A 25,548-nucleotide genomic window follows, 5' to 3' on the forward strand; every position below is an offset into this window, starting at 1 on the left:
CAATGCGTGTCTGCCTCAGTTTGCCGACCTTCGTCGACGGCTTTTATCCAACGTGCCCCTGTTCTGTACTGCAATGCCGATTCCCCGCACGCCTCTTGAAAATATTGATGACACTGTCGTGATGTACGACCTCTGGCACATTCAGTCTTGATCCAACTGCGTTGTTCCTTTTCCTAAAACATAGTGACACAGTTACGTTAGACCGCTCGCTCACAAGTGACTGTGTTTCCCTCGATTGCTGGTGACGTGGGACGGGCGAGTCCAGTTCCTCGGAGGTGGATATGTCAACAACGTGTGATATCAGCGACAACAGTAGATTCCATTGCGTAGTGTCTCCGCAGCAGTGCTGCCACTATTTAAGTTCCGAATTACGTAAGAAGTGAGGCATCGACTTAGGTCCAACAGCACCCTTTCTTCTGCGATGGGCAGGTCACGTTACGCAACGCTCAGTCGTTGCGGAGCCGTCATACAAAGTGGAAACGTGGGACCGAAGATCACTATGCCTCGCCGACATCGGCCGTGTGAGTGCGTTCGAATGGTGCTTAATGATTGGTCTCCGGGAGGCGGGTCTGTCATTCCGCGACACTGCGGCTCGTACAGGGTACGCTGCTGCAGCAGTGAGGCGTTTTTGGAACCAGTGGAGAGAAGAGGTCCGCACACTGCGCCGAGAGGGTACTGGACGACACAACGTCAACACAGCGCGAGGTGAACGCTTCGTCTTAACAGACAGAACAGCTTCGTGCACAGTGTTGGTGAGACGTTGGAGCCGTGCAACGGTTGTGCACGTCTCTGCGTTGACGGTTCGACGCTGTCTTCTGTGGGCTGGACGGGTAGCACGTATGCCATTGCTTCGGCTTCCATTCTCCAGAACGCACCATTGTCGCAGACCGGAGTGGGCAAGTAGACGCCAACACTGTCGAGCTGAGCGGGAAAATGTAGTTTACTCGGACGAGTTCTGCTTCAACTCGTCCTACAGTGATGAGCGTTCGAGGACGCTATGGTGAATGCTGTCGGGCAGACTGTATTGTTGAGCGGCACAGCAGACAAATGCCAAGTGTGATAGTTTGGGAAGTGTTAGTTTGGGAAGCCTTTGCCTGTAACAGCCGATCTCGTCTCCTGCGGCGTGAAGGGAATATGCGCAGCTACCGCTACATCAAAACAGGTTGTACATCCCGAGGCACTGCCCCACCTGCAGGCAGTTCTACATGTCATATTTCAGCAGGACAGCACCCGGCAGCAATTTGCGAGAAATGTGCAAGCCTTCTTCGAAGAACGACGCGTACCACTGCATCCCTAGGTTGCCAGTTAGGCTGACATGTCGCCCATCTAGCATGTCTGGGGTACGGTCGGTCGGTAACTTGTTCGTTCAGATCCTCCTGCAGCCACGGTTGGTGCTTTGTGGACGCACTTACAATCCGCGTGGCAGGGTATTCCCCAGCGGCACATTCAGGCGCTCTTCGATTCCGTGCCTCGATGTGTAGTGGTTCTGATTCCAGCACGTGGTGGCGCTACTTCGTACCGAATTTCGACAGTCGTAGTACACATACAGGTCTGTAATGCTAATGATGTAGTGCCATGTCCCTGATCGGTGCAATAAATTGTGTCCGTTACATACCAACTCATTCGTGATGATTAACTTGTTTCGTAGTAAAATGGAACGAGGTAAAACGCCCTGATCGACTGGCCTAAGGTTTCACTCAGCAAACTCCTGAAAGCAGGAAGTACTTCAACCTGGGCTCTCGAGAGCTGCGGGTGCACGAGACGTTCACGACCTGCACAATAGGCTTTTACAGTGGCACTGCGCAACAATGGTGATAACTTGCTCTACTGGTGTTCATTTCCCTGCTCGCGGGGTAGCCGATCGGTCTGGGGCGCCTTGTCACGGTCCGCGCGGCTCTCACCCCCCCCCCCCCCCCCCTCCGTCGGAGGTTCTAGTCCTCCCACTCGGGCATTATGGGTGTGTGTGCTGTCCATAGCGTAAGTTACTTTAAGTTAGATTAAGAAGTGTGTAAGCTTAGAGACCGATGACCTTAGCAGTTTCGTGCCATAAGATCTTACCACCCTATTCGGTATCAATTCGTCACCTAACTTTTTTGTGCAAATGATGGTAAGACAAGCTATAAATAGTGCTTTCGCAAAGTTAATCTAAACGTGAGATTCGTGGGTTGTGACGGCTGTAATAACTTACAGCCATAGTCTGACCTTTAATAAACGAAAACATGGCCCTTAGTAGGCTGTAATGTAATTTTTATTTAATCGTGTGATTAGCTAATTTCGACTACCTGTCGTTGTCAAGCACCTGTAAAACCAACATGGAAAAACATTACATTGTCTGCATCATCGCCGTATATAAGTAACACTTCACATGCCTCACATTAAGATAAAACTTTAGTAATGTGATTCTTACCTCCAGTTCGCAGTCAGTGATGAAATTAGCAGTTTCCCAATGAGTGTGATCTCTAAATGGACTGATGAAAGTGTCTTGTACAGTACGTCTCTTCCTAAGTTGTAAAGCTTCCACCTAATATTCGTACATAGATGACATTTATCTCTTTTCTGGCAACCTTTCATGATTCGGTCACTGCAACCGCATGCTGTCGACGTTTGCAATGTTGTGCAGATCTTTTAAATACTCTAATAAAATTTGTTATTTAGATGTAGCATGATATTGTAGTACTTTTAAACGATTGTTGTGTGCATTAATGGCAGTCCTTTAATAACAACTGAATAGTCATTGATTTTTCTTTTATTGTGGCTGCCGATGGGCTTAATAATATTCAGACAGAGGAACTCTCCAGGTGTCGACGTTAAGACACAAAGGAATTAAAGATAATAGCTGCCTGTGGGCATTGCTTTATGCCAATGGGGCAGGCTGAAAGTTTGTGCGAGACTGGGTTTAAAACCCGGGCCACCTCCTTACTAGGCAGATGCGCTGACCACTACGACATCCGAACAAAGTGGTGAACAAAACTGCGCGGACTACCCTAGCACGCCTCCCGTCTGACTCAAATTTTCAATTGATACCACGTACTACTGATTTTGGTAAACATTTTTGGAATACAGTGATCAGTAGAGTATTATATTTTAACTGAAGTTCAGCCTTGATCACAACACTTATGTCTCAATACCATAGGTGACCGGTTTCGGCTATATTTATATAACCATCTTCAGACCTGTGAATTAATTTTAGAAAATACTAGAAACCAATCTTCAAGTAAAATGAAAAGTGTCTAATGACGAAAAAACTTTAACAAGGTAAGATAAAACTTATTATACCCGGAGCTCTCCTCAGCTGCTACGAAGTTGAAACCGGTCACCTATGTTATTGAGACATAAGTATTGTGATCAAGACTGAACTTTAGTTAAAACAACATACTACTGATGTGTGCCTCTCCTCATTAGCCCCATTACTTACGGCAACTCGCTGATTCCCGGAGTTCGAGCTTGGTGCGCATCTGCAATGGAGGTATCAATTGCCGTCATCGCCTTAATTATATTTGTGGTGCCTGTTCCTTCGGACACGTGCCGTGGCAGGCTGATTATCCAAGACGCGAACAGCTCGATCGAGGTGGTCTCACAGATTCTCAATTAGGTTTAAATTCAGGGGTTTGGTGCCCAAGGAAGTACGGTAAACTCTTCCTCGTGCTCTTAGAACCGCGAGCCCGCTGTGCGAGCTGTGTGACACGTTGCATTGTCCTGCTGGTGTATGTGAGGGGACACAGTCCCCAAGGATAGGTGCTTCCCCAGGTAATTACATGAAAACATTCACCAGAACATACCGATCTCTCCTCCGGCCACGATCCTTCCGACAGTTGCAGGGTGTCTGCAGTGTTCGCCGCACGGTTGTAGGGGTAACTCTGTCGGTATCCCCTTTGTTCACCTCGGCGATTAGTTGCTCAAGAGCTGCGTGTCTATTCGCCCACGCAGATCTCAACAGGTGGCGCTCAGGGCTGTCATATGTATCCCGTGGTGTAGCACAGTTGCTTCGGAACCGTTTTTGTATATCACCAAGCACTCTAGAAGCCTATTTTAACGACGGCACCCGAACAGTTTACAAACTTAGCGGTTTAGGATATGCTTCCACCTTTGGCCCGACATCCAGTCAATGGTAATACCTTTTCGGGCGTCAGACAAATCGCCCCATACCCACATTACGACAACATCTGGATTGCTAGTGCTGCCACCGGCCTTCTGTGAGTGGTTATTGCGCGTAAACGTAGAACTAAGGCGTATGTCACATTAATGTGACTGGACCGTGTATTTACGTGTGTGCTTAGAATTCTCTTATGTTATTACAATGATCATTTCTCCATACATAGTCGGACACCAAAAAACAATTTTCACATCCGGAAGACAAAGTTGATGATTGAAATTTCGTGAAAAGATCTCACCGTTACGAAAAACGCCTACTGTTTTAATTATTGCCACTCTAGCTTGCGTATCATATCCATGACACTGGTGGTGGTTTGTGGGGCTTGAAGGGGCCAGACTTCAAAGGCCATCGGTCTCTCCGTGACACTCTCACCTTTATTTGATAATAATACAAAACGTGCTGCCTTTCTTTGAACTATTTCGATGTCATCGTCAATCCTATCTGTACAGATCCCATACAACACAGTAGTACTCAAGAAGAGGTTGGACAAGCCTAATGTAAACCGTCTTTTTTGTAGACCTGTTGCATCAGTCAAGTGTTCTGCCAGCAAAACGCAAGCTTTGGTTCGCTTGCCCCACAAATCGTAGACGTGATCGTTCAAATTTAAGTTATTCGTAAATATAATCCGTAAGTATTCAGTTGCTTTTACTACTATTCGTTTTGTGTGATTTATCGTGCAATCCAAATTAAACGGATTCCCTTTCCTACTCTTATAGACCACCGGACACTTTTCATTATTTCGATTCAGTTCCACTTTGGTGCCATACAGGTATGTTGTCTTAATGATTTTGCAATTGATTTTGATTTTATGATGACTTTGCTGGACGGTAAATGACAGCGTCATCTTCAAACAGTCTCTAAGTGCTCTGCTTAGATAGTCTCATAAACCGTTTATGTAGATTAGGACCAGCAGACGGTCTAGAACAGTACCTTGAACAAGAATCACTTCTGTGGTACTCGATGACTTTCCCTCAGCTACTACAGCTTCCTCACAGGAAATCACGAATCCAGTCGTACTCCAGAGGGAGGCAATTTGATTAGAAATCGCCTGTGAGGAACGGTGCTGAAAGCGTTCTGGAAGTCTAGAAATATGAAGTCAATATGAGATAGCCTGTCGGTGATACTCATTACTTCGTGTAGCTGTGTGTCAAAGAAAGATATTTTTTAACTCCGTGACAACTACTTGTCAATACGCCGTTTTGATCGAGGAAATTCATAATGCTCAAATACAGTACACAGTTCAAAATTCTACCGCAAATCGACGTGCTAATGGTCTGTAATTTAGCGGATTACTCCTATTTCCTTTCCTGGGTATTGGTGTGACCTATGCAACTTCGCAGTTAGTAGGTGCGTGTTTTCTCATCTAACGAGCGGTTGTACTATTGTTTCAGCATACTCTGATCTCATTGTCACCGACACCTGTACTTCCTGTATGAGAGCTATATGTGTCATGAGTCCATTTTCCTTATACACACAATAATAAAAATTTTAGAATCAATTCAGTATCTTCATTTGATGTATGATATGCCGATCCCAGTGCACGAGTTATTGGCTGCCGTCGCTTTAATGGGTCGTAGGGCAGTAATCTCTATAGGTAGGTGTCCTTTTATACCTCTGTCAGGAGTCACTCCCTCTTTTACGTCAGTTTTACAACCGCGCGGAAGATATCAACGCGGACGCGGCAAAAGCCTGCTCGGTTACCGCCACTGACCGCACAGCGTCGTGCGTCTACGGTGGCCAATAACTGAAGCTTGTAGGCCCGCACCTGCGCCAGGCGATAACTCCAGGGCCGACAGGTTCCTGGGACGGGTGCGGCAGCACGGGGGGGAAACACGCCGTTGTCGGCGCCTGTGTGGGAGGCACCGCCCCTCTACCGGAGGAACAGAGGCGCGGACCCGTTCGCGGGGGCACAGCAGGTACGGTACCCATCCCGCTGGCTGTCTGTAATTCAGGGCGAAGTGGGGTGGTGCACGGTGGCGGTGCTTTCGGAGGTGACGCACAGCTAGGTTGCAAGTGAACGCTGGAAGCGCCGAAGGAGTGCATAGCTAACAATACGACGAATCAGGCGGCGTTCCGTGTGTTTGTTGACGGGGCGGACTGTCACGCAGGGGTGGTGCAGCATACAAGCGGCGTATCGCAGCAATACGTCGGCAGGTCGCGCGATCTGTCGGCAGATGGCACGTGTGCGGGTAAATCGCAGACTCTACCGACCAGTCGGCGATAGCTTGGAATTCCCATGCAGTATGGTGAGTCGCGTGCGGCGTTTGACATCAGAAATGGACGGCGTACGAGTCGAATGTTGCGTGTTGCATACTTCACACGTCAAGGCACCAATGTTACATAAGCGCTAACGCACATCCTTCTTCCCTGATGTACGAGGGCAGTTCAATAAGTAATGCAACACATTTTTTTTCTGAAACAGGGGTTGTTTTATTCAGCATTGAAATACACCAGGTTATTCCCCAATCTTTTAGCTACACAACACTATTTTTCAACGTAATCTCCATTCAATGCTACGGCCTTACGCCACCTTGAAATGAGGGCCTGTATGCCTGCACGGTACCATTCCACTGGTCGATGTCGGAGCCAACGTCGTACTGCATCAATAACTTCTTCATCATCCGCGTAGTGCCTCCCACGGATTGCGTCCTTCCTTGGGCCAAACATATGGAAATCCGACGGTGCGAGATCGGGGCTGCAGGGTGCATGAGGAAGAACAGTCCACTGAAGTTTTGTGAGCTCCTCTCGGGTGCGAAGACTTGTGTGAGGTCTTGCGTTGTCATGAAGAAGGAGAAGTTCGTTCAGATTTTTGTGCCTACGAACACGCTGAAGTCGTTTCTTCAATTTCTGAAGAGTAGCACAATACACTTCAGAGTTGATCGTTTGACCATGGGGAAGGGCATCGAACAGAATAACCCCTTCAGCGTCCCAGAAGACTGTAACCATGACTTTACCGGCTGAGGGTATGGCTTTAAACTTTTTCTTGGTAGGGGAATGGGTGTGGCGCCACTCCATTGATTGCCGTTTTGTTTCAGGTTCGAAGTGATGAACCCATGTTTCATCGCCTGTAACAATCTTTGACAAGAAATTGTCACCCTCAGCCACATGACGAGCAAGCAATTCCGCACAGATGGTTCTCCTTTGCTCTTTATGGTGTTTGGTTAGACAACGAGGGACCCAGCGGGAACAAACCTTTGAATATCCCAACTGGTGAACAATTGTGACAGTACTACCAACAGAGATGTCAAGTTGAGCACTGAGTTGTTTGATGGTGATCCGTCGATCATCTCGAACGAGTGTGTTCGCACGCTCCGCCATTGCAGGAGTCACAGCTGTGCACGGCCGGCCCGCACGCGGGAGAATGGTTCAAATGGCTCTGAGCACTATGGGACTCAACATCTTAGGTCATAAGTCCCCTAGAACTTAGAACTACTTAAACCTAACTAACCTAAGGACATCACACACACCCATGCCCGAGGCAGGATTCGAACTTGCGACCGTAGCAGCCTTGCGGCTCCGGACTGCAGCGCCAGAACCGCACGGCCACCGCGGCCGGCCACGCGGGAGATCAGACAGTCTTGCTTGACCTTGCGGCGATGATGACACACGCTTTGCCCAACGACTCACCGTGCTTTTGTCCACGGCCAGATCACCGTAGACATTCTGCAAGCGCCTATGAGTATCTGAGATGCCCTGGTTTTCCGCCAAAAGAAACTCGATCACTGCCCGTTGTTTGCAACGCACATCCGTTACAGACGCCATTTTAACAGCTCCGTACAGCGCTGCCACCTGTCGGAAGTCAATGAAACTATACTAGACGAAGCGGGAATGTTTGAAAATATTCCACAAGAAATTTCCGGTTTTTTCAACCAAAATTGGCCGAGAAAAGAAATGTGTTGCATTACTTATTGAACTGCCCTCGTAGTTTCGCGAGTATGACAAGTCTGAGAACGGTAGCGCTGCGCTTGCTTCATACTCATCGACTCGTTTTATCTTAGTGAAGTATGTCAGAGTGCAAGGCTAGTCGTGACTTATTGTTAGTAAGGAAGAGAGTTCAGGAGTTGCCGCTTTGTAAAGAAGCACTGCCATGGCGTAAAGACTGATCGTCGGGATCGGATGGCTTTAAATGGTTCAAATGGCTCTGAGCACTATGGGACTTAACATCTATGGTCATCAGTCCCCTAGAACTTAGAACTATTTAAACCTAACTAACCTAAGGACAGCACACAACACCCAGTCATCACGAGGCAGAGAAAATCCCTGACCCCGCCGGGAATCGAACCCTGGAACCCGGGCGCGTGAAGCGAGAACGCTACCGCACGACCACGAGCTGCGGACTGGCTTTAAATGAGCCGTGTTTTGTGAGGCTGTGGAGTGTGTAAAACGAAAATAAATTGATACATAGTACACAGTTGCATAGGTGTTCCATTAGCGAAGGAGCAGCGTGTGGAATAAGTTCTATGCTATAGTATACGCTTGAGATGAAAAACATACTAATTTCGTGCAATGCAGACAGAGTCGTTGTATTCCTGTTTATCCCAACTTCACCATGAGGTGGAGCGTCAGACGAAAACTGGGCACAGAGGAGCGTCACTGTTACCACCCTATATCAGAAAGCATGCTGTTTCCGTATTCTTTTGATCATGTCAACTTGCATCTACGTAGGCTAACTGCCAGTTCTGTAGCCTATCAGTCATTTCAGTAGCTTTCTGGAAACCTGTTACAAATTTATTTTAATAATTAATCACTTTGTAGAGGTACACCTTATCCTCATGTTATGTTTTCTGGTATTGTCGCTACAGATTCGGTAACGCCATTGAATTGAATATATGTGAACACGATTGTTAGACATTATCTGAATGGATATATATATATATATATATATATATATATATATATATATATATATATATATATATACACTCCTGGAAATTGAAATAAGAACACCGTGAATTCATTGTCTCAGGAAGGGGAAACTTTATTGACACATTCCTGGGGTCAGATACATCACATGATCACACTGACAGAACCACAGGCACATAGACACAGGCAACACAGCATGCACAATGTCGGCACTAGTACAGTGTATATCCACCTTTCGCAGCAATGCAGGCTGCTATTCTCCCATGGAGACGATCGTAGAGATGCTGGATGTAGTCCTGTGGAACGGCTTGCCATGCCATTTCCACCTGGCGCCTCAGTTGGACCAGCGTTCGTGCTGGACGTGCAGACCGCGTGAGACGACGCTTCATCCAGTCCCAAACATGCTCAATGGGGGACAGATCCGGAGATCTTGCTGGCCAGGGTAGTTGACTTACACCTTCTAGAGCACGTTGGGTGGCACGGGATACATGTGGACGTGCATTGTCCTGTTGGAACAGCAAGTTCCCTTGCCGGTCTAGGAATGGTAGAACGATGGGTTCGATGACGGTTTGGATGTACCGTGCACTATTCAGTGTCCCCTCGACGATCCCCAGTGGTGTACGGCCAGTGTAGGAGATCGCTCCCCACACCATGATGCCGGGTGTTGGCCCCGTGTGCCTCGGTCGTATGCAGTCCTGATTGTGGCGCTCACCTGCACGGCGCCAAACACGCATACGACCATCATTGGCACCAAGGCAGAAGCGACTCTCATCGCTGAAGACGACACGTCTCCATTCGTCCTTCCATTCACGCCTGTCACGACACCACTGGAGGCGGGCTGCACGATGTTGGGGCGTGAGCGGAAGACGGCCTTACGGTGTGCGGGACCGTAGCCCTGCTTCATGGAGACGGTTGAGAATGGTCCTCGCCGATACCCCAGGAGCAACAGTGTCCCTAATTTGCTGGGAAGTGGCGGTGCGGTCCCCTACGGCACTGCGTAGGATCCTACGGTCTTGGCGTGCATCCGTGCGTCGCTGCGGTCCGGTCCCAGGTCGACGGGCACATGCACCTTCCGCCGACCACTGGCGACAACATCGATGTACTGTGGAGACCTCACGTCCCACGTGTTGAGCAATTCGGCGGTACGTCCACCCGGCCTCCCGCATGCGCACTATACGCCCTCGCTCAAAGTCCGTCAGCTGCACATACGGTTCACGTCCACGCTGTCGCGGCGTGCTACCAGTATTAAAGACCGCGATGGAGCTCCGTATGCCACGGCAAACTGGCTGACACTGACGGTGGCGGTGCACAAATGCTGCGCAGCTAGCGCCATTCGACGGCCAACACCGCGGTTCCTGGTGTGTCCGCTGTGCCGTGCGTGTGATCATTGCTTGTACAGCCCTCTCGCAGTGTCCGGAGCAAGTATGGTGGGTCTGACATACCGGTGTCAATGCGTTCTTTTTTCCATTTCCAGGAGTGTATATGACTACTTTGTTAGCAGGCAATATTACCCTCTTTACACACACACCCACACACACACATGTGAGTTTGTGTGTGTGAGTGTGTTCGTAAAAAGAGCAATATTGCCTGCTAACCAAGTAGTCAATTTATACATGTATAATAATCGCCATACCCAGTGGTTGGTTATGTCATTAGGCAGTTTGTGACATTTCAGCTGTCACTAGAGAATGGCTATAAAGGCGTAATCACGACTATTTGAAATAAATTTACAGTCTGATTGCAGCAATTTCTTTCAGAAAACTTGGGTACGTAATGGGAAAGGCGGTTATGCTAGAAACTCAGCTACTCCGTCTCCTTTCTGAATAACACGAGTTCAGATGTACCAGAAAACAGACTTAACGGACAACTGGGCAAAGGCAGAGACTCACGAGTCGAGTGTATCATCATACGGAGACGGCGTGCTCGGACTTCACAGATTCATTGGTAGGTTTATAGGAATTAAATGGAGCTCATTTCCGATGTCTAGGACAATAGGACTAATTGGCTGCGACAGGTTTGTCTATATATTACTCGTGGTTATGGACGAGGGGACTTAAAATATATAACCGCACTTGTGGACGTGAGCGTTAAAGAGCCCGCGTCCGAGACAGGGAGGTACCCCGGCCTCCGCTCGGTTACGGCTGACAGATGAATGAGAAGGACGGGTTTGTCGACCAAATTGGACGCGGTTTTTAGATGGTTTCCCACATCCCACTAGCTGAGTACCAGGCCCGTAGCCACTTCCCGCCTCATACACACTCTACACAAACATTTAGAAAACTTTCTCACATTTGCACGTAGAACTTACTCCAGACACAGGCGGAAAGGAAACATCGTTCTGTCATGGTGGGCTCAATACGAGGTAGACGACCTTAGCTGTTTTGTCTCCTTGTAACACGTAATCAGGAGCAGCAGCAGCAGCAGACTTCGAAAGGTATGTTACACATTATTATGGCAGGCAAGTAGCATTTATTGAATGCTGGACCACACTTCAAAGTGACACATGTGCATGATACAAAATCTCTGTAAACGATGGACAAAACGTTGAACTAATAGTTCACAGAAATCTGTCCTTTGATCACGGAGCCATGGTGGATCCGGTACGTGGATGTCCTCACTGTTGCAAAATCTGCGTTTCCTCCGAATCAGTTTCTAGACTGCCTGAACGCCGTCGTCCGTGGACTATGTCGATGGAATCCCTTTCCGATCAACATTGCCCACGCCTGTGCTGCCTTGGTCAAACTGTTTGTCAGCGTTTCACTAACGCCGAACGCGACATTGCGTTTGTTCCACGTGCCAATAGAAATTCACGGTGAGTTTGTATGTAATTGGGGAGTTTTGCACACTAGAATCGTGGTGTTCCGCGTACTTCAACTACAGAGTACGTTCCCAGCAGCTGCGCCTTTAACCCGCACACTGCGATGCACCAGTCATCCGTACCGCAACTGAACCTCGTCTGCAAAAAATGCAGAGCATAGAGCATGAACTCCTTGCTGTCAATGCGCCAAGCTTGTTGCGCAAAGGCTTTAGCGTGGGATGTCATCGTTAACTTTCTTTTCAAGTCCTCTGTACGACAATTTCACGAGTGTACCGTGAATATCAGGAATCCGGTTAAACATTAACTTTCCGACATCGCTGCGGCCGGAAAAAGAACGGGACGAACGACGGCTGAAGAGAATCGTTCAACATGACAGAAGTGCATTCTTTCCACAAATTGCTGCAGATTTCAGTGCTGGACCGTTAACAAGTGTCAGCGTGCGAAACATTCAACGGAACATCGTCGATGTGGGCTTTCGGAGACTAAGGCCCACTTGTGTACCGTTGATGACTGCACCATACAAAGCTTTACGCCTCGTCTGGACCCGTCAACACCTACATTGGACTGTTGATGACTGGAAACATGTCGCCGGGTCGGCCGAGTCTCGTTTCAAATTGTATTGAGTGGATGGCCGTTTACGGGTATGGAGACAAGCTCATGAATCCATGAGCCCTGCATGTCAGCAGGAGACTTTTCAAGTTGGTGATGCTCTGTGATGCTGTGGGGCTTGTGTAGTTGGAGTGATATGGGATCCCTGATACGTCTTGATACGACTATGGCAGGTGTCACGTTCATAAGCATTCTGTCTGATCACCTGCCACCATTCCGACGGACTTGGGCAATTCCAACAGGACTATACGTCACCCCACACGTCAACAATTGCTACAGACTGGCTCCAGGAACACTCTTCTGAGCTTAAACACTTTCGCTGGCCGCCAAACTCCCCACATTATTGAGAATATCTGGGATACCTTGCAACGTGCAATTCAGAAGAGATCTACATCCCCTCGTACTCTTAGGGATTTACGGGCAGCCTTGCTGGATTCAAGGTGTCAGTTCCCTCCAGCACTACTCTAGGCATTAGATGAGTCCATTCCACGTCGTGTTGCGGCACTTCTGCGTGCTGCGGGGTCCCTACACGATATTAGGCCAGTGTGCCAGTTTCTTTGGCTCTTCAGTGTAAAAATAAATTGACGGCTTTAAAAAGTACAGAATACAGACAGGAAAGACGTCAAGAAATAGAATAGATTATGTAACATAGCCTACAACTCCCTAGTAAAGGATTTCAAAATAAGTTAATTTTGAAGTTAATAATAATTTTGAAGAAATAAATTAATAAAATTCCAGTTTTTTTTTTTTTTTTTTTTTTGGAAGTATGCTGCTCAGCTCATTTAAAAGGTCAGTTTTTTAAACCATTTATGGTCTTCCATTGCTACGCAAGTGTTTGAAATTTGGCTTAAGGGCGTCTACAATCTTCTTTTATAATGGGAAAGAGCATTCACTTTGCGATGTCACGCTCGGGTTCGGCGACCCTTCGAAAGAAAAGCTAATGTGAGATGATTTAATGATTTCACATTAACAGCAAATTTGACCATAATTTTGCTCAACGCCACCGTGCACATTTCTGGGATTGGGTTCAGAACCGCGACGTCCACCGTTGAAGTTACGTGATTTACTTATGTGTCGCGTATCAGGCAACCACGTTTCAGAATTGACGAGAGAAGACCTAGGGATGTGGCGTTAAAAGGGCGTCATTGAAACCAACCATTTCCTTGAGGCGTTGATTCCCACGCATTTCGATCGAAAACGACAGTTCGCGGTGTGTCGAAATGGTTGTCTGTGACACCGTCGCCTGGGATATAGTGATTGGCTCTTTGTGTCCAGGAACATCTTTCAAGTGCGTAACAAAGATGTGTGGGCGGCGCCGAGGGCGTGCTCTAACTGTGAGGGAGCAAGAGGAGCCGTTTGTCATTCTATTCACTCTTGTGTCACTGTCGTACGGTCCCGTGATCACGCCACGGGAAGACGTGAAACAGTAGGCATGAAAAAGCATAGAGATCCTTTGCTGCTTCGGGTAGCATTCAGATTTCGTCGTATCTTTTTTGAACGGTCCTTAGAGGCTCCACCCTGTGCATTAGAGCAAAGGAAGCGGTCACGCTACGCTCCAAAGGAGTCAAACAACGTTCAGTGTGAATGAAGTCTCAAGATGTCCTTACAGAAGAGTTGAATCGTCTTGGAAGGGGGGGAGGGTGGGGAGAGGGTGTTCATCAGTATTCGTTTTCGACCTCAACATGTGGGAGTCAACGCCCCAAAGGAAAGCTTGGTTTTATTGACGCCCCTTATGCCACCTCCTAAGACCTTTTTGTGTCTATTCTCAGTGGTGGTTTGTCCGAAATGTTTCCATGGCGAGCCATTCGAATACCGCATGATTTCAGAGCTGGGTGTCGCTGTTCTGACCTCCATTATAGAGGTGTCAAGGTAAATGTGGTTATGATGGGATGTGGCAATCTTTCCGTAATCCAACAGGTCCACTGTGGCGTTATGCGAATTGTGGTGAAATTTGGTGCCAATGTGACATCTTTAGCCCACCTTACAACTCACATGAACTTGTGTGCTCTGGGCCGATCTCGAGGACCTCACACTCTTGCACCATAGCAGAAGACGATTGTAGGTACCTTTGAGCCAAAATTAAAACTTCTGCGTCGTTGTGGGAAACAATTACGTGTTTTCGAAAACGTGATCCTTTGGTTGTGTTTTTCAGCGTGTTAGTGGACAAACAGAGATCCACTGCCAAGCTGCTAAACTTAGCTGTTCATTTTCCGTAGGAGAACCTCCCGATATAGTGGCGTTCGAGATATTGTATGGAATTGGTTGGTAGATTGCTCAACTGTGGCGGAGGCGAAGCGAGCGATCGATTGCACGCGATATCGCCATCGATGCGTGGCCCGTGTGTGGGGCTGTGAAACACGTGTGAGCACACAAACAAGTGTACTTCCGGAAGAGCGTAGACGTCACCGAGTCCGTCCGACATGGCGCTTTTCTCGCACAATAATCGGCATGAGGGGTGTCGGTCCTGGAATATCCTGACGGACTGCCCGCTATCTGCCCGATTCAGTCGCCCTTCTCTCGCTTCCATTTCCACCTCCAGTTACTGCCGCTTCCCTCTTTTGATACCCGCGTGATTCGTTTGGTGTTATTGCCCCGGCCGAACGGACGCTCCCAGGAAAAGCCCCGTTTCACAGCGACAAAGCCCTTCGTTCACCGCTTCGAGGAGCGCAGGATGCAGCCGAGCTGTTACTGGGGAGACAACTGGCGTTGGGCGGTCGAGATTTTTACGAGCGGCTCGAAAGCAAGAATTTATCGCTTGCTATTTCTCTCTGGTTTCCTATTCCTCTTTCGCCCAAAGTCCCTCCCGCATCATTTTTCAATCCTTCTCATATTTAGTCACACAGCTCTGTCAAAAATATCAGTGGAAACAAACGTTGTAATACTCGTTAAATTCGCAAATCATATGCGTAAAAATGCAGCGAAAACTGACATTACAAATAATTCTGAAGCCAAGATCGCTTAAATACTGTTTTCTGGATAACCGGGTTCAACACACTAAAGGTGTCATCATCGGATCTGAATGATGGCACTTTTAGTGTGTTGAAACCGGTTATCCAGTAAACAGTATTTAAGCGATCTTGGCTTCAGAATTATTTCTACAACAGGGTGTTCGCCCCACTAAGCACTATATGTTCACTGCAAAACTGACATTGGTGGCAGAACAGCACCATTTCATAATGTAAGGTACGAAAAATGTCAAAAACACTAAAAGAGAAAAAAGTCCACCATCACTCAAGTAAAGTATAGCTTCATGCTCGCGAGTGAACCATCCAGATGTGCAGCGCTGTAAGAATAATAGATACATTATTCAGGTTTATCAAGGGAAAGACCTACTGTACTCGACTGACACCCATGCTACTTATGCCATCAGTAGCAAATGTGTTGTCCGTCTGTTGAGATTGGATGACATTAGATGTACTTTCCGTTCCAATTGATTCATGGTGAGGAGATTCTCCAGAATTTAGAACATGTTAATAAACAATAATACACAACAAATATTTACAATGACAATAGGTATGTTCATGCGCCTTCCAAAGATCCCAACGAAATACTCATCGTGGCTTTGGAACAGGTCAAAAAATCTTAAACATGTATTCATTTAACAGGTAATAACACTTGTCACAAAATATGTAATTGTTCTACATTCTTAAGCTATTATAGCCACGCATCATCAAATAGAAGAACCATTTTACAACATTTATTTACAATGATTGTGCTACTGCATTCAATTTGTACAGAAGCCAGATTGTACATAGTACTCATATCATGTAATTTTGTTACTAACATATACACATCAGTCAGTTCTGCTGAGAAATTCATCAGTGGAGGAGAAAGAGCTGGTCGCAAATAAATCCTTCAAGCTATTCTTAAAATGAACTTCGTTGGTAGTTAAACGTTTTAGGACTGCTGGAAAGTTATTGAAAGTATGTGCTCCTGAATAATGGACGAAAACGTGCCATATTCCGTGTAGTCAGTCAATTATTACTTATACTGGTTGCTATTTGCATTATTCATAGATGAAAAGAAGAGATGTGAGAGGAACGAATGATACAACTAAGAATATTGGAGGTCATATATGTTGTCTAAGGATGTGATTTAAGTAACTCATGAAGCTAAATCATAACTGTACAAAACTAAGCTGAAACTTAATCTGCAGGAAAAGGCAACTAATATAACTTTTCCAGCATTTTATCGCTTTCATGTTTTTCTTTCAATTTTTACGAATTGTGGTTATTCACACCTCTACAAATTAAGAGGTAACGTTGTTTATTTAGAAAGTCGAGAACATTTGTAAATCCAAAGACACATAACGGTAAAACAATTCCTAAGCACCTTTGAGTATCAAATAAGACACTTTTGTGTCTAGGGACGTGTAAGGCTGCGTTGCAGCGTATCGCCATTTTTACGTAAATTTGTATGTAGCAGAAGTAATGATTTTAGAGATTTCCCGAATGTCAAAATCGCGAGACACTCTAGCATAAGGAGTGAACGCCTCCTCCTAACAGACAACATTAGGAGAAACCTACAAACGGGGTATCAGAAACTCATTGATACACGAGGACCTTGTTTGCAAGAAAACCATTGGCATCAAATACTAAAGTAAGATGAAGTAAGAAGTAACTGACAGTTCGTGTGGAGCAGTAAGATCTGTATGTGAAATGTGGACTCTCAGGTAAGCGAAGAAGATGATGATGAAGAAGAAGAACATACTAGAAGTAAATGAATTGTTTTGCTAAGGGGTAATGTTAAAAATGAATTTCACAGAAAAAGCTAGAAATGAAAAGGTAGTAGAAATGATGGAGGAGAAAGAGATCAACGGGACACAGATTATTGGCTCAGTACTAAGGCTTCTATAAATAGCTATCCTTCAGCGGGGGCAGACAAATATTTGAAAGTTCAAAACAGATACATGAGAATTTTGGGTGCATTTGGTGTGCAGAGATGGAAAGTTTTGCACAAAATGGATGAAAATAGAGGACGTCAGTAAATGAGGCTAAAGACTAAAGACTCGACAAAGTAGTAGAATACCCACCATTTGGTATATAAATTCATCTGATCCCTTAATATGTCACTTTCAACCCAGTGACATTTTCCATATACCACTTTTAAGTAGTCCACATCACGTTTGAGTCGTCTTGTGTTTCATGTAGTTTATGGTTCTAATTAAATGAAGTCCTACCACACATATCGTTACATAAATCGAATGGTTCACCAAAACTGTGTTCCACATCTTATTTTGATTTCACTATCATGCGTTTCACACTGTAGTGAACGTCTGTTGGACCACTAAAGAACCAATTTCAGATATTAATCCTGTTTGTAGCAGTTTCTGCAAACACCGACATTATAACCATACCTAACTGACGCCTATCTCGCATATTTGTGTGGAAAATTTTTGTCATGGATGTGGCAATCGAAGTGACTTCATAGATGTTCAAGGGACAATTTTGAGACCACAGTCGTACTCTGTTGCCTCCCCTACGATTGTGAATGCATATAAAGGAACATTATCGAGCTAATAGAGTCGCCCCATAATGGCCATATCAGAGTATACATTAGTAACCCAAGCTCTCAATAATATCTTTCTTACAGATAAATTTTCATAAATGCCAGCCTATAAAGTATTTTTGCAATTAAGACGCCATTCCCACTCACGTTCTTCCAGATATTGTAGAAGACTTCGATCTATGTAAATTTTTTTCTACTATTTGTGCAGTATTATATGCGGCACCGTCAAAAAAGAGACAAGTAGTATCCGGCGTCCCCCAGGGTTCGGTATTAGGTCCTGCATTCTTTTCAATGGTTGTCAGTGATGTGTCATCAATTTTGTCCTACTGCAAATACCACATGTATGCTGCTGACTCCCAGTTGTGCCTAAGTGCAAAACCAATAAGCCTGAAGACAACTATCGAGAATCTCAGTGCTGATTTTGGGTAGCGTAAACGGTTTGTTGAACTAATCGTGTTACAATGCGGACACCACACACGTTGCATACCGGACTGTAATCCGGAGGTTAGGCAATGTCACTTAGAGGTGCTATTGGAGATTGTTTGAGGCTTAAACGCGTATATTATGTGAAATCCCATGCCCTGACGGGGTGAACAGGCACTGATCTGAAGAAATATGAACAGAGGACTCAAATGACCTGATTCCAGTTCACTCAGAAGCCATGGGCTAATGTGCCACAGAAACCGACTGGTGCACTGGAATCATAGGTTCCATCATTTTCTGTACTGGGCAGTTCATGAACGAGGAGTCTTATAAATATTTTCCGTACCGGTTTTATTTTACTCAACTTTATATGTAAGCTTCGCGACACAAATTGCGAGGCTTCAGTTTCAAGTTCGGCTCAAAGGCGCATACAAACTTCCTCTGTAATGATGCAAAAGCGTGGCGTCATTCGACGTCAGTCTTGGGCTCGACGTTGCTGCAAACAGGAAAGGCAACAGCTCAGAAGTTCGTGTGAGGTATAAAGTGGGCTAGTGGTATCACATTGGCACCAAGCTTCAGCAAAATTATTCCCAAAGCCACAGTGGGCTTGTAACACCACGGGAAGGTCGTCGTAGCCTTCTTCCCCCATTTTACTCCTTCTTTCATTGCTTCTGCGACGGAGGTTAGAATTTCGAGGCACAACGATGAAGTCACACGGTTTTCTTATGAGTGGACGAGGAAAATGTTCCAGACACACCGCCGCTCAGAATCGGCACTAAAAGCCGTCAGATGGTGGCAAAATGATTTCAGTGAAATGGGGCGTAGATTCCTACACATTTCGGCGTCGGAAGCGACAGTTGACAGAGCGATGAGCAAGAAGGAGACAGTCTTGACAACCTTTGACACTTCTGATGCCCTCGCTCGTTTCAACCATTTCCTGAGGACATTGTGGGGCTGCTTCTTCATTAAACGTTAGCTGATTCCTTTGGTGCGCAGCATGACCGCAGATTTGAACTAGTTTATGGGTTCGAAACACTAGGGACCTTTCACCATCACTCCACGAAACATGATCGTGATCCGAAGCCCCTAAGGGTGCTTATGCGTTTTCATCTCTACTATTTCGCATTCTTCTGTGGCGTGACGACTGATGTGTGACACTGAAACAGGCGTGAATAAACCGGAAAAGGGTCCTTCTAAGAACCCCCCGGCTCGGGAAAACTCTCCGTGCCACTCACCCGCCTTTGTTGACCTACTTGAAGTTGTCCGTGTACAGAGAGAAACCAAGACAGGCTCCCGGTCTTCCGCCGATACACTGCTGCTTATAGTATGCCGTCCGATACCGCAGAGTGCCGAAGGGGTCCCTGTCTCCAGGTGACTAGTACTTCGCCATGGGTTCTGTCTCTACAGGTCAATTTTTAATCTTCTTCTAACACGACAGGCAACGGCTTTGTCACAGTGGATACACCGGTTCCCGTGAGATCGCTGAAGTTAAGCGCTATCGGGCGTGGCCGGCACTTGGATGGGTGACCATCCGGGCCGCAATGCGCTGTTGCCATTTTTCGGGGTGCACTCAGCCTCGTGATGCCAATTGAGGAGCTACTCGACAGAACAGAAAACCATCACAACGATCGGGAGAGCAGTGTGCTGGCCACACGCCCCTCCTATCCGCATCCTCGAGTGAGGATGACACAGCGGTCGGATGGTCACGATGGGCCACTTGTCGCCTGAAGAGAGAGTGCTTTTGTAACACAACGGTCTAAAAGACGACAAACACGTATTTTCGAGGATGACATATCACAGACATTTCATTGTCCCCTTGAGAATCTAAATCATTATTGTGTGCAATAAATCAACAATTAACAGTCAAATGGCGAAAAATTACTTTAATGGGGGTAGGACGTCAAACCGGCCGACTTGGAGCTGGAGAGGCACGACAGGACGTTTTATTTTCTACTGTCTATACTTTTACAAATAAATTCATAAAACTTTGTCAGCATGACCATGAAGAATTCGGGATTCACACTCGTAGCAGTGGAAGTGCAAAAACATAACAAAATAATTTTTTTTTAGACTTGAAGTTTCATCATTTTTTCACTTACTGTTGGCTGCATTTGTTGCTATAGGTATATTTTTCTTCACAAGTAAGAGCGATTCTTTGATGAATTTTGCACAGCATACAAACCATACTTACAGGTGTACGAAACTCAAGAATTTTCCAAACCTATTAAAAACTGTGGTAAAAATTGAGATAATTAACTACAAAATTTGATTTTTTTCTAAACATAAGGTTTAGAACGTAACAGCTTATTCATTTTTTCATAAATTAAATAGTTTATAGAGTTTCAGACACTTGTAAGTATGGTTTGTGAGCTCTGCAAAATTCATCGAACAGTCTCTCTTACTTATGAAGAAAAGTGTACCTATAGCAACAAATGCAGCCAATAGTAAGTGAAAAAATGATGAAATTTCACATGTAAAAAAAATTATTTTGCTATGTTCTTGAACTTCCGCTGCTACGAGTGTGAATCCTGAATCCTTCCTGGTCATGGTGACAAAGTTTTATGAATTTACTTGTAAAAGTATAGACAGTGGAAATTAAAACGTCCTCTGGTGCCTCTCCTGCTCCAAGTCAGTCCGTTTGACGTCCTACCCCCCTTAAAAGTATTAACGTTCTACTTCCCTTGCTACATAAGTAGATCCAATTTCTTTAATCTTGTAGGAAGTGTTTACTGGCTTATTGACTATCTGAATCCAGAACCAGTAATATTGTTATATGAGGGTACTACGTACATATGCACACTCAAAAAATTGTGGTACAATTTGGTGCCATGTGGAATCATAAACACAGCTGACACGTCACACGAACTTCTGAGCTGTTGTCTATTGTGTCGAAAGTGTTGATACGTTGCCAATTTAAGCGTCGTCGACCACAAGGTGATGTCGCAGGGCGCCATCCTATTGCACCATTACAGAGCAAGTTTTTACGCACATTTGAGCCAAATTTGTAACTGAAGCCTCGCAATGACTGGAAATTACACGGTTCCAAAAAGTGATTCTTTAATGCTATTGCACAGTGTAGATTTAGATTTAGTTTCTAACGAACCTTGTGTTTTGGCTACGAAGATTTTCACGACGGAGTCGAAGCATAAAAAGTTCTCGATTCACTTGCCGTGTCAGGCTCGGCTAAAACTCCAAGCTTTCGATGGTACCCTCCATCATCGTCGTCAGGGACTGAAACTGATAGTCAGCCGAAAGCTTGTAACCAGGCTTTGTTCCTGAAGACAATGACGGAGGGTATCATCGTAAGCTTGGGATCAGGTTTAGTCTCTGACGACGCTGAAAGGATATCATCGAAAGGTTGGAATTTGACGCAGCAACTGTATCTTGTGTTTTGCTCACACACCATAAACAGAGTACAGAGACGTATTGCTGCCCCTTGTTTGGAAGTGAATTCGACAGCTGCCACGCTATCGCTGTGGCAATGGTAGCAACACGGCTCCGACAACAACCGTACGCAGGGGTAAGGCGCCGCTGCGGCGTCGCCAACAGTACGGGCGCCACTCGAGCGATCAGACGGGCCCTGGGACGGGGAACAATGGTCTGCGGGTCCTAATTGCCGTCGGGGACGGATCTGGACGAGCGGCTGCGGCAGCGCCATTAATCTGGTGCCGAGCCGCGGGGGCGCTGCTGGCGCATGAATCAGCGTCGCCTGCGCCGACCGCGAGCGCGCCGCGGCCGCACAGTGGCTCACAGCCCTTGCGCCTTGTGCGCCGTGCTGGGAGCGCACGGGGTGAGAGAGGTCGCTGTTTAGTTGTCGGCGACCCCTGACGTGTGAGTCATCAGTGCGAGCGGGTGTAACGCGCTCCTGCGGCTGCACGACTCGCTTCACTGCGTCCGAAATGTTCCGTGCGAGAGGGAGCACTGACTTTATTCCGCCGGTCTTTATACAACAGAGCGGGGGTGCGACTGATCCAGATGGAAGCATTGGAGACTCAGCGCTTTTGTACAGGGGGTTCCAGGACGATAGATCACTCGAAGACGATCATTTTTCCTTAAGGAACAACAATGTCGGAGAAATAAGAACGTACCAAAAGACTGGCTGAGAGACAAAGTAATATACCGGGTGATCAAAAAATCAGTATAAATTTGAAAACTTAATAAACCACGGAATAATGTATATTATTGACACAGATGCTTGGAATGACATGGAGTTCTATTACAACCAAAAAAAAAATACAAAAGTTCAAAAAATGTCCGACAGATGGCGCTTCATCTGATCAGAATAGCAATAATTAGCATAACAAAGTAAGACAATGCAAAGGTGATGTTCTTTACAGGAAATGCTCAATATGTCCACCATCATTACTCAACAATCGCTGTAGTCGAGGAATAATGTTGTGAACAGCACTGTAAAGCGCGTCCGGAGTTTTCAAATTTATACTGATTTTTTGATCACCCGGTATACATCTTTAAAATGGGCAATAAAAAATAAATTAGTACGTATCGATGCATAAGTCTTCTGGATTCATCCTATAGATCACTCTAAGGAGCCAGAACATTAAGATCACCAGAACTGTAAGCACTCACTTTTTTGAATAATAATGTTTTATTCCATGAGCCGGTTTTCGAACGTTTTCAGGTTCATCTTCAGATGATTCCAGGAAGTTACATCATTGCTGGTAGCATAATGCTGGGTGCTGGCCTGCGACAGTATAGGCGGCTTTTTTCAGTTAGCGTCCACCTGTCTGCCTCCATTTTGATGTCCAGTGGTTATATCAGTACACAAACTTGGACACAAACTATATTAATCTACACTTTGACAGCGAGACTTTTCCAGCATCCAGCATGCGTTTTACAACTTTTGGTGGATGCTGGAAAAGTCTCGCTGTCAAAGTGTAAATTAATATAGGTTGTGTGGAATTGTGTGTGCTGATATAACTACTGGACACCAAAATGGAAACAGATGAACACTAACCGAAAAAAGCCGCCTATACTGTCGCAAGCCAGCACCCAGGATTATGCTACCAGTAATGATGTAACTTACTGAAACCATCTGAAAATGAACCTGAAAAGGTTCGAAAACCGGCTCATGGAATAAAACATTATTATTCAAAAAAGTGACTGGTCACAGTTCTGTATAACGTATTTACATTCAGTATACAGTCGCGGTTCTAAAATATCCGTAATGCATAAGCATAAAATTAAGATCATCTCTTTAAAAGCTTGTCTCTGCGTCTTCAAATGGCTCTGAGCACTATGGGACTTAACATCCGAGGTCATCAGTCCCCTAGAATCTAGAACTACTTCAACCTAACTAAACTAAGGACATCACACACATCCATGCTCAAGGCAGGATTCGAACCGGCGACCGTAACGGTCGCGCGGTTCCAGACTGAAGCGCCTGGAACCGCTCGGCCACAACGGCCGGCTGTGCGTCTTCGGAACGAAATAATTCACTGATTCTGCGTATCAGGGACCTGTTAGGTAGTTGGTAGATTAGTGCAAGTGTGTGGCTTATATGTCTACGCACAGGTCATCTAGTTCGCGTAAATAACGGGCCGCTGTTCTGCGTACACGATAGTGATCCACACGGGTCCCATAGGATTTACATCAAGTGAATCTGGTCGACGAGACATCAACGTGAGTGCGCTGTAGTGCTCCTCAAACCACGATGTCACTCTTGTGACTCAGAGACGAGGCTAATTATAACCGCTGAAAGATAACTTCGACGTGTGGGAAAACATCAAGCGTGAAGGGATGCAGGTGGTTCGTAGCTGTCAGAATGTTTTTGATTACCATCAAAGGTCCCATGCAAGCACAGGAGAACGTCTTCAAAAATATAATACTGCTCCCACCAGACTGGGTCCGTGGTGCGCTGCACGTTTCGAGCCTCAGTTCACTTCGATGACGGCGTTTACGGATGCGAAGAGCACACACATTTCCATTGATCGATCGTCGTATTCCTGTGGTCCAGTGTCCACTGCATTCGTAACTGACGATGTCGTTGGGTCACCATGTGAACACGTAAGGTGGTCAACTGCGGAGTTCCCTGTTCAAAAATGTACGATGAACGGTGTGCTCCGAATCATTTCTGCGTGAATCAGCATTGTGCTCTTTCGGCAGAGATCTTACTTTACAGAGCAGACAGGCCTCCGAACACCACTTTATGTGAACGGTCGTGGATTCCCAACCATTTATCGCCTAGTGGTGGTTCCACTGTCCTTCTGCCTCTTTCCGTACATGTCAAAACAGTGTCATGTGATCACTCGACCAGCTTCGCCATTTTCGAGATACTCCTTCACAGGCTCTGTGTAATAATAACCTGCCCTCTGTCAAAGCATCTTATCTAAATCGATTTCTCCATTGGCAGCCCATATCTTTGCTACGGTCATTCCCTGTTCGTGTATGCTCCGCTTGCATACTTTTGTTACCGTGTCACGTGCCTGCAACGCCACCAAACGGCGCGTAACTTCGCGGTAGACAGTGGTCATAATGTTTAGGATTACGAGTGTATATGTCGAAATACTGAATGAAAAACTTAAAAATACGATGGAAAAGATAATATCTGAAAACAATAAGGTTTTAGGAAAGGACGATCAACTATTGACAATGTTTATACACTGCGACAAGCTGTAGAAAAGAGACGAGGTTTTAGTAGGGAAATCGATATCGCTTTTGTGGATTTTGAGAAATCTCTCGATAAAGTGAATAGAGAAATGCTATGGAACATCACGGCTGAACGAGGATATCCATCTCACACGTTAAATGTAGTCCATACACAAAAACCAAAATTGTTATAGACACCAGAAATATAACAACTGAGCCAATGAACACAAACAAAGGAAAACGACGCGGATGCTGTAAGTCCCCAACACCTCTTTCATATGCATTTGGAAGTTACCAGTAAGTGCAAAATGTTGGATGTAAGTAGAGTTCTTTTACATCGTGACACTACACTAAATGAAATTTTATATCCAGAAGACCTAGCTCTAATTACAGACATTAAAGATGACCTTCATGTGTGAGTCTATAATCTACATCAGATAGACTCAAATTACATCCAAGCATTGCCAGCACATGAAACGAAAGTGATGGCTTTTCACGGCTGACAACCAGTAAGATCTAATAGTCTTGAGTACACTACTGGCCATTAAAATTGCTACACCAAGATGAA

The sequence above is a fragment of the Schistocerca piceifrons genome, chromosome 2 (assembly GCF_021461385.2).
Source record: "Schistocerca piceifrons isolate TAMUIC-IGC-003096 chromosome 2, iqSchPice1.1, whole genome shotgun sequence".
In the NCBI taxonomy this organism is placed as follows: Eukaryota; Metazoa; Arthropoda; class Insecta; order Orthoptera; family Acrididae; genus Schistocerca; species Schistocerca piceifrons.